Source organism: Musca domestica, unplaced genomic scaffold, assembly GCF_030504385.1.
Source record: "Musca domestica strain aabys unplaced genomic scaffold, Musca_domestica.polishedcontigs.V.1.1 36, whole genome shotgun sequence".
In the NCBI taxonomy this organism is placed as follows: domain Eukaryota; kingdom Metazoa; phylum Arthropoda; class Insecta; order Diptera; family Muscidae; genus Musca; species Musca domestica.
The window spans coordinates 9,386,183-9,396,669 of NW_026712318.1; the positions used below are offsets into that span (position 1 = coordinate 9,386,183).

The window sequence follows — 10,487 nt, forward strand, 5'->3', positions numbered from 1 at the left end:
AGTTATGGCCATTTTAAAGTATGCTATTTTTCCTCTTTAAAAAAGTAGACAAAAATAATGGCTAAAAACCCCGAAATGTAAATATTTAAGGAGTTATGGCCATTTTAAAGTATGCTATTTTTCCTCTTTAAAAAAGTGATCACAAATAATAGCTAAAAACCCCGAAATGTCAATATTTAAGGAGTTATGGCCATTTTAAAGTGCGCTATTTTTCCACACTTTAAAAAAGTGATCACAAATAATAGCTAAAAACCCCGAAATGTCAATATTTAAGGAGTTATGGCCATTGTAAATATGCCATTTTTCCTCTTTAAAAAAGTGATCACAAATAGTAGCTATAAACCCCGAAATGTCAATATTTAAGGAGTTATGGCCATTTTAAAGTATGCTATTTTTCCTCTTTAAAAAAGCGATCACAAATAATGGCTAAAAACTCCGAAATGTCAATATTTAAGGAGTTATGGCCATTTTATGTATGTCATTTTTCCTCTTTAAAGAAGTGATCACAAATAATGGCTAAAAACCCCGAAATGTCAATATTTAAGGAGTTATGGCCATTTTAAAGTATGCTATTTTTCCTCTTTAGTGATCACAAATAATAGCCAAAAACCCCGAAATATCAATATTTAAGGAGTTATGGCCATTTTAAAGTGTGCTATTTTTCCACACTTTAAAAAAGTGATAACAAATAATAGCTAAAAACCCCGAAATGTCAATATTTAAGGAGTTATGGCCATTTTAAAGTATGCCATTTTTCCTCTTTAAAAAAGTGATCACAAATAGTAGCTAAAAACCCCGAAATGTCAATATTTTAGGAGTTATGGCCATTTTAAAGTATGCTATTTTTCCTCTTTAAAAAAGTGATCACAAGTAATAGCTAAAAACCCCGAAATATCAATATTTAAAGAGTTATGGCCATTTTAAAGTGTGCTATTTTTCCACACTTTAAAAAAGTGATCACAAATAGTAGCTAAAAACCCCGAAATGTCAATATTTTAGGAGTTATGGCCATTTTAAAGTATGCTATTTTTCCTCTTTAAAAAAGTGATCACAAGTAATAGCTAAAAACCCCGAAATATCAATATTTAAAGAGTTATGGCCATTTTAAAGTGTGCTATTTTTCCACACTTTAAAAAAGTGATCACAAATAATAGCTAAAAACCCCGAAAAGTCAATATTTAAGGAGTTATGGCCATTTTAAAGTATGCTATTTTTCCTCTTTAAAAAAGTGATCACAAATAATAGCCAAAAACCCCGAAATATCAATATTTAAGGAGTTATGGCCATTTTAAAGTGTGCTATTTTTCCACACTTTAAAAAGTGATCACAAATAGTAGCTAAAAACCCCGAAATATCAATATTTAAGGAGTTATGGCCATTTTAAAGTATGCTATTTTTCCTCTTTAAAAAAGTGATCACAAATAGTAGCTAAAAACCTCGAAATGTCAATATTTAAGGAGTTATGGCCATTTTAAAGTATGCTATTTTTCCTCTTTAAAGAAGTGATCACAAATAATGGCTAAAAACCCCCGAAAGGTCAATATTTAAGGAGTTATGGCCATTTTATGCTATTTTTCCTGTTTAGAAAATTGATCACAAATATTAGCTAAAAACCCCGAAATGTCAATATCTAAGGAGTTATGGCCATTTTAAAGTATGCTATTTTTCCTCTTTAAAAAAGTGATCACAAATAATAGCTAAAAACCCCGAAATGTCAATATTTAAGGAGTTATGGCCATTTTAAAGCATGCGATTTTTCCTCTTTAAAAAAGTGATCACAAATAATGGCTAAAAACCCCGAAATGTCAATATTTAAGGAGTTATGGCCATTTTAAAGTATGCTATTTTTCCTCTTTAAAAAAGTGATCACAAATAATAGCTAAAAACCCCGAAATATCAATATTTAAGGAGTTATGGCCATTTTAAAGTGTGCTATTTTTCCACACTTTAAAAAAGTGATCACAAATAATAGCTAAAAACCCTGAAATGTCAATATTTAAGGAGTTATGGCCATTTTAAAGTATGCTATTTATACCCTACAACACTATGTGTTGGGGGTATTATAAGTTTGATTGGGCCAGAATTTATGTAACACCTCGAAATATTGGTTTCCCATATAGGAAAGTATATATGGATCTTCCTAGCTCGCCGAGCTGAGTCGATCTAGCTATGTATGTCCGTCCGTCCGTCTGTCCGTCTGTCCGTCTGTCCGTCTGTCCATGTTAATTTGTAATCACTCTACAGGTCGTAATTATGGTCCGATCTTCACGAAATTTAGAATGGAGGTGGGGCTAGGGTCAGAATAGAACCCTATTTCTTTTGGAGATGATCGCCAAATGTTTAGGGGTTGAAATGGACCAAATACTGAAAAAATGTCGGATTTTGCAGTATACAGGTCGCAATTATAGACCAATCGACGCGGAATTTCGCATGTAGCTAGAGTTTAGGGCGGGGAAGAAGCCTACCAATTTGGGTGGTCATCGGATAATATTTAGCGGGTAAAATATACCATATCTTTTTTGTTGAAAAAATTCAAAATTTTTCATTAAACCGCGAATATTTTAAATCCCGGCGAAATCACAAAGCCATGACAAGGTTACTTCTGATCTTTGCATTGATGTTAACATACAACAAATCGGATATATAGCAAAATATGTGCGATATATATGTCTATCAAAGAAGATATGCTTGAAAGATCTCTTATATGTCGAGAACGGCTGAACTGATTTCGACATTTCGCATTAATTCAGAATGGCCTCTTGGCAGGAAAGAAAAAACGTCTAAAAAAATCGCATAAAAATATCTCTCTAAAGATGAAAATATTGATTTTATAAAATTTTCTCATATTTTTTCAATTTTGTCATATTTTTGGCATATTTTCATTTTGAATTAAACATTTGGTAATATTTCTACAGCTAACAAAACTAAGTAGTTAAGATATCAGGATATCATGTACAGATCGCATTTATGGCCCGATCCTTACGAAATTTTGCATGGTGATAAGATGAGGGTCAGAATAGAAGCCTACTCTTTTTGGAGATGATCGCCATATATTTAGGGGTTGAAATGGACCAAAAAACTGCAAAATTGTCAGCAGGTCGTAATTATCGCCCGATCCTCAGGCACATTTGAATGGCCATCCAAAAATATTCAATGTGTGAAATAGTTTGCCAACTTTTGTAGACAAAGTACGAAAATGTCCATTACGGTGACTTTTTTGGAAATCTCAAATACAGGAAAGACTCACTTCTGACTATTTCGTTAACGCTGATTTCGTTAAAGAATATAGTCAAATGTCTGTATCTCATATAGATGCGTTTCAGTCAAAAACCAATAATAACAGCCTGTTCCACGATCTCGAAAGAAAATTTGTGCGAACGAAGGCTACTCACTCACTTTCGTATAAGAATGCGTTCCACTAACTTTCGTTCTTTCTTTCGCATAGCCTTACGTGATTCAGTGTTGCTAAATATTTTTTGGCAAAATTAATCGCAAAATAAAGCAAAAAAAAAAGCGCCAAATGTCTAATTTAAACGCGAAAAAGCAGCAGTGGCTGTGTCTCAACTGACAGTTCAAACAAATTGTAAATAAACAAACAAAACAAAATTTTTAGTGATTGTGTTCAAATTATTTGTGTTCTTAAAAAAGAAAAAAATGAATATTTCTGTAGCCCTATTTTTTATGGATGATGAGGAGGAGGTTCAAAATGTGCCACGGAGGCATTTAAGAGATTCTTCGAATTTATTTGAAGTACCTAACAACCAGTAAGTATGATTGTATTTTTACATTTTTGAAATAATAACCAATGATTTTTACTAGGTTTGTGGCCAATTTTCGTGTGTCGAAGGAAGTTTTTCGGGCTCTTTTGGATATGATGGATATGATGCTGCTTCCAAAAATTGGCACTCCTCTGGCGAACTCAGGATTCTCCTACATATACTCAACTAGTGCCCGCAGCTGTGTAGTTGATTTTTTCGTGCTGGCATTTAGGAAATAAAAAAAATATATTTGTTGTTCACATTTTAAATTGCATTTATTATTTTTACTTACATTTTTGTTTCCATTTTCAATCAAGCAATGCTTATGTTAAAACAATTTTCCTTAATTGTTATCATACGACAGCAAAGACACAAGTGACTGATTTTGACATTTGTGTTCGCATGCGAACGAAAGAAAAAAGATAGTGGAACGCAAAATTACACTGAAATGCTTACGTTTACGTTCGCTTTGATTTTCGTGCAAATTTTCGTTCTGATGGATTTTAGTGGAACGGAAATCAGCTGTTTGTCGTGTAAAAGTTGTGCGAACGTGTTCTTTCGATATCGTGGAACAGGCTGTAAATGTTAATCTTTTGCCACTTTTGGAAGATTATAGGTTTTTGGGTAATATTAGTTCCGGATCTAGGAAGCCATTTAAGTGCAACATCTACCAATAAATTATAAATGAGCAAATTAGTTTAAGTTGCTATTATTCGAAAATTAGAGAACGAAACCTGATGGTTTTCTTTTATTATTTGTCACAATATCTTGTGGAATTCTTTCGAGTATCTCGCCTATATAAACTTTATCGTTTATTGTAGTGTTGTAGGGTATTCAACGGTCGGCCCCGCTCGACTGTAGCCTTTGCTTACTTGTTTTAAAGTATGCTATTTTGCCTCTTTAGAAAAGTGATCACAAATAATAGCTAAAAACCCCGAAATGTCAATATTTAAGGGGTTATGGCCATTTTAGAGTATGCTATTTTTCCTCTTTAAAAAAGTGATCACAAATAATAGCTAAAAACCCCGAAATGTCAATATTTAAGGAGTTATGGCCATTTTAGAGTATTCTATTTTTCCTCTTTAAAAAAATGATCACAAATAATGTCTAAAAACCCCGAAATGTCAATATTTAAGGAGATATGGCCATTTTAAAGTATGCTACTTTTCCTCTTTAGAAAACTGATCACAAATAATAGCTAAAAGCCCCGAAATATCAATATTTAAGGAGTTATGGCCATTTTAAAGTATGCTATTTTTCCTCTTTAGAAAATTGATCACAAATAATAGCTAAAAACCCCGAAATGTCAATATTTAAGGAGTTGTGGCCATTTCAAAGTATGCTATTTTTCCTCTTTAGAAAACTGATCAAAAATAGTAGCTAAAAACCCCGAAATATCAATATTTAAGGAGTTATGGCCATTTTAAAGTATGCTATTTTTCCTCTTTAGAAAAGTGATCACAAATAATAGCTAAAAACCCCGAAATGTCAATATTTAAGGAGTTGTGGCCATTTTATAGTATGCTATTTTTCCTCTTTAGAAAAGTGATCACAAATAGTAGCTAAAAACCCCGAAATGTCAATATTTAAGGAGTAATGGCCATTTTAAAGTATGCTATTTTTCCTCTTTAGAAAATTGATCACAAATAATAGCTAAAAACCCCGAAATGTCAATATTTAAGGAGTTGTGGCCATTTCAAAGTATGCTATTTTTCCTCTTTAGAAAACTGATCAAAAATAGTAGCTAAAAACCCCGCAATGTCAATATTTAAGGAGTTATGGCCATTTTAAAGTATGCTATTTTTCCTCTTTAAAAAAGTGATCACAAATAACAGCTAAAAACCCCGAAATGTCAATATTTAAGGAGTTGTGGCCATTTTATAGTATGCTATTTTTCCTCTTTAGAAAAGTGATCACAAATAATAGCTAAAAACCCCGAAATGTCAATATTTAAGGAGTTATGGCCATTTTAAAGTATGCTATTTCTCCTCTTTAAAAAAGTGATCACAAATAGTAGCTAAAACCCCGAAATGTCAATAGTTAAGGAGTTATGGCCATTTTAAAGTATGCTATTTTTCCTCTTTAAAAAAGTGATCACAAATAGTAGCTAAAAACCCCGAAATGTCAATATTTAAGGAGTTATGGCCATTTTAAAGTATGCTTTTTTCCTCTTTAAAAAAGCAATCACAAATAATAGCTAAAAGCCCCGAAATATCAATATTTAAGGAGTTGTGTCCATTTTAAAGTATGTTATTTTTCCTCTTTAGAAAAGCGATCACAAATAGTAGCTAAAAACCCCGAAATGTCAATATTTAAGGAGTTATGGCCATTTTATAGTATGCTATTTTTCCTCTTTAAAAAAGTGATCTCAAATAGTAGCTAAAAACCCCGAAATGTCAATATTTAAGGAGTTATGGCCATTTTAAAGTATGCTATTTCTCCTCTTTAAAAAAGTGATCACAAATAGTAGCTAAAAACCCCGAAATGTCAATAGTTAAGGAGTTATGGCCATTTTAAAGTATGCTTTTTTCCTCTTTAAAAAAGCAATCACAAATAATAGCTAAAAAACCCCGATATGTCAATATTTAAGGAGTTATGGCCATTTTAAAGTATGCTATTTTTCCTCTTTAAAAAAGTGATCACAAATAGTTGCTAAAAACCCCGAAATGTCTATATATGTAAGGAGTTATGGCCATTTTAAAGTATGCTATTTTTCCTCTTTAAAAAAGTGATCACAAATAATGGCTTAAAACCCCGAAATGTCAATATTTAGGGAGTTATGGCCATTTTAAAGTATGCTATTTTTCCTCTTTAAAAAAGTGATCACAAATAATGGCTTAAAACCCCGAAATGTCAATATTTAAGGAGTTATGGCCATTTTAAAGTATGCCATTTTTCCTGTTAAAAAAGTGACCACAAATAGTAGCTAAAAAACCCCGATATGTCAATATTTAAGGAGTTATGGCCATTTTAAAGTATGCTACTTTCCTCTTTACAAAACTGATCAAAAATAGTTGCTAAAAACCCCGAAATGTCAATATTTAAGGAGTTATGGCCATTTTAAAGTATGCTATTTTTCCTATTTAGAAAAGTGATTACAAATAATAGCTAAAAACCCCGAAATGTCAATATTTAAGGAGTTGTGGCCATTTTATAGTATGCTATTTTTCCTCTTTAAAAAAGTGATCACAAATAGTAGCTAAAACCCCGAAATGTCAATATTTAAGGAGTTATGGCCATTTTAAAGTGTGCTATTTTTCCTATTTAGAAAAGTGATTACAAATAATAGCTAAAAACCCCGAAATATCAATATTTAAGGAGTTATAGCCATTTTAAAGTATGCTATTTTTCCTCTTTAAAAAAAGTGATCACAAATAATAGCTAAAAACCCCGAAATATCAGTATTTAAGGAGTTATGGCCATTTTAAAGTGTGCTATTTTTCCACACTTTAAAAAAGTGATCACAAATAATAGCTAAAAACCCCGAAATGTCAATATTTAAGGAGTTGTGGCCATTTCAAAGTATGCTATTTTTCCTCTTTAGAAAAGTGATCACAAATAATAGCTAAAAACCTCGAAATGTCAATATTTAAGGAGTTATGGCCATTTTAAAGTATGCTATTTTTCCTCTTTAAAAAAGTGATCACAAATAATAGCTAAAAACCCCGAAATATCAGTATTTAAGGAGTTATGGCCATTTTAAAGTGTGCTATTTTTCCACACTTTAAAATGTGATCACAAATAATAGCTAAAAACCCCGAAATGTCAATATTTAAGGAGTTATGGCCATTTTAAAGTATGCTATTTTTCCTCTTTAAAAAAGTGATCACAAATAATAGCTAAAAACCCCGAAATGTCAATATTTAAGGAGTATGGCCATTTTAAAGTATGCTATTTTTCCTCTTTAAAAAAGTGATCACAAATAATAGCTAAAAACCCCGAAATGACAATATTTAAGGAGTTATGGCCATCTCAAAGTATGCTTTTTTTATTTTAGAAAAGTGATCACAAATAATAGCTAAAAATCCCGAAATGTCAATATTTAAGGAGTTATGGCCATTTTAAAGTATGCTATTTTTCCTCTTTAGAAAACTGATCAAAAATAGTAGCTAACAAGTAAGCAAAGGCTACAGTCGAGCGGGGCCGACCGTTGAATACCCTACAACACTACAATAAACGATAAAGTTTATATAGGCGAGATACTCGAAAGAATTCCACAAGATATTGTGACAAATAATAAAAGAAAACCATCAGGTTTCGTTCTCTAAGTTTTGAATAATAGCAACTTAAACTAATTTGCTCATTTATAATTTATTGGTAGATGTTGCACTTAAATGGCTTCCTAGATCCGGAACTAATATTACCCAAAAACCTATAATCTTCCAAAAGTGGCAAAAGATTAACATTTATTATTGGTTTTTGACTGAAACGCATCTATATGAGATACAGACATTTGACTATATTCTTTAACGAAATCAGCGTTAACGAAATAGTCAGAAGTGAGTCTTTCCTGTATTTGAGATTTCCAAAAAAGTCACCGTAATGGACATTTTCGTACTTTGTCTACAAAAGTTGGCAAACTATTTCACACATTGAATATTTTTGGATGGCCATTCAAATGTGCCTGAGGATCGGGCGATAATTACGACCTGCTGACAATTTTGCAGTTTTTTGGTCCATTTCAACCCCTAAATATATGGCGATCATCTCCAAAAAGAGTAGGCTTCTATTCTGACCCTCATCTTATCACCATGCAAAATTTCGTAAGGATCGGGCCATAAATGCGATCTGTACATGATATCCTGATATCTTAACTACTTAGTTTTGTTAGCTGTAGAAATATTACCAAATGTTTAATTCAAAATGAAAATATGCCAAAAATATGACAAAATTGAAAAAATATGAGAAAATTTTATAAAATCAATATTTTCATCTTTAGAGAGATATTTTTATGCGATTTTTTTAGACGTTTTTTCTTTCCTGCCAAGAGGCCATTCTGAATTAATGAGAAATGTCGAAATCAGTTCAGCCGTTCTCGACATATAAGAGATCTTTCAAGCATATCTTCTTTGATAGACATATATATCGCACATATTTTGCTATATATCCGATTTGTTGTATGTTAACATCAATGCAAAGATCAGAAGTAACCTTGTCATGGCTTTGTGATTTCGCCGGGATTTAAAATATTCGCGGTTTAATGAAAAATTTTGAATTTTTTCAACAAAAAAGATATGGTATATTTTACCCGCTAAATATTATCCGATGACCACCCAAATTGGTAGGCTTCTTCCCCGCCCTAAACTCTAGCTACATGCGAAATTCCGCGTCGATTGGTCTATAATTGCGACCTGTATAGCTACTGCAAAATCCGACATTTTTTCAGTATTTGGTCCATTTCAACCCCTAAACATTTGGCGATCATCTCCAAAAGAAATAGGGTTCTATTCTGACCCTAGCCCCACCTCCATTCTAAATTTCGTGAAGATCGGACCATAATTACGACCTGTAGAGTGATTACAAATTAACATGGACAGACGGACAGACGGACAGACGGACGGACGGACATACATAGCTAGATCGACTCAGCTCGGCGAGCTAGGAAGATCCATATATACTTTCCTATATGGGAAACCAATATTTCGAGGTGTTACATAAATTCTGGCCCAATCAAACTTATAATACCCCCAACACATAGTGTTGTAGGGTATAAAAACCCCGAAATATCAATATTTAAGGAGTTATGGCCATTTTAAAGTATTTTTTTTTCCTCTTTAAAAAGGCAATCACAAATAATAGCTAAAAGCCCCGAAATATCAATATTTAAGGAGTTGTGTCCATGTTAAAGTATATTATTTTTATACCCTACAACACTATGTGTTGGGGGTATTATAAGTTTGATTGGGCCAAAAATTATGTAACACCACGAAATATTGGTTTCCCACATAGGAAAGTATATATGGATCTTCCTAGCTCGCCGAGCTGAGTCGATCTAGCTATGTATGTCCGTCCGTCCGTCTGTCCGTCTGTCCGTCTGTCCATGTTAATTTGTAATCACTCTACAGGTCGCAATTATGGCCCGATCTTCACGAAATTTAGTATGGAGGTGGGGCTAGGGTCAGAATAGAACCCTATTTCTTTTGGAGATGATCGCCAAATGTTTAGGGGTTGAAATGGACCAAATACTGAAAAAATGTCGGATTTTGCAGTAGCTATACAGGTCGTATTTATAGACCAATCGACGCGGAATTTCGCATGTAGCTAGAGTTTAGGGCGGGGAAGAAGCCTAACAATTTGGGTGGTCATCGGATTATATTTAGCGGGTAAAATAGACCATATCTTTTTATTGAAAAAATTCGAAATTTTTCATTAAACCGCGAATATTTTAAATCCCGGCGAAATCACAAAGCCATCACTTCTGACCTTCTGACCTTTACTTTGATGTTAACATCCAACAAACCGGATATATAACAAAATAGGTGCGATATATATGTCGATCAAAGAAGATATGCTTGAAAGATCTCTTATAAGTCGAGAACGGCTGTACTGATTTCGACAGTTCTCATTAATTCAGAATGGCCTCTTAGCAGGAAAGAAAAAACGTCTTAAAAAATCGCATAAAAATATCTGTATAAAGATGAAAATATTGATTTTGTAAAATTTTCTCATATTTTTTCAATTTTGTCATATTTTTGGCATATTTTCATTTTGAATTAAACATTTGGTAAT

The 10,487-nt window shown here is 32.6% G+C and overlaps 2 long non-coding RNA genes across 2 annotated transcripts; one reads left to right on the forward strand and one right to left on the reverse strand.

The window, feature by feature from the left end:
- Positions 1 to 3,335: 3,335 nt before the first annotated feature.
- On the forward strand, positions 3,336 to 4,020 carry LOC131803968 (uncharacterized). The gene is made up of 2 exons (XR_009342850.1): positions 3,336 to 3,764; positions 3,820 to 4,020. It is a non-coding gene; the product is annotated as an uncharacterized LOC131803968 (long non-coding RNA).
- On the reverse strand, positions 3,723 to 4,338 carry LOC131803970 (uncharacterized). Its single transcript, XR_009342851.1, has 2 exons — positions 4,051 to 4,338; positions 3,723 to 3,979 (listed from the first exon to the last, which is right to left on the reverse strand). It is a non-coding gene; the product is annotated as an uncharacterized LOC131803970 (long non-coding RNA).
- Positions 4,339 to 10,487: the final 6,149 nt, after the last annotated feature.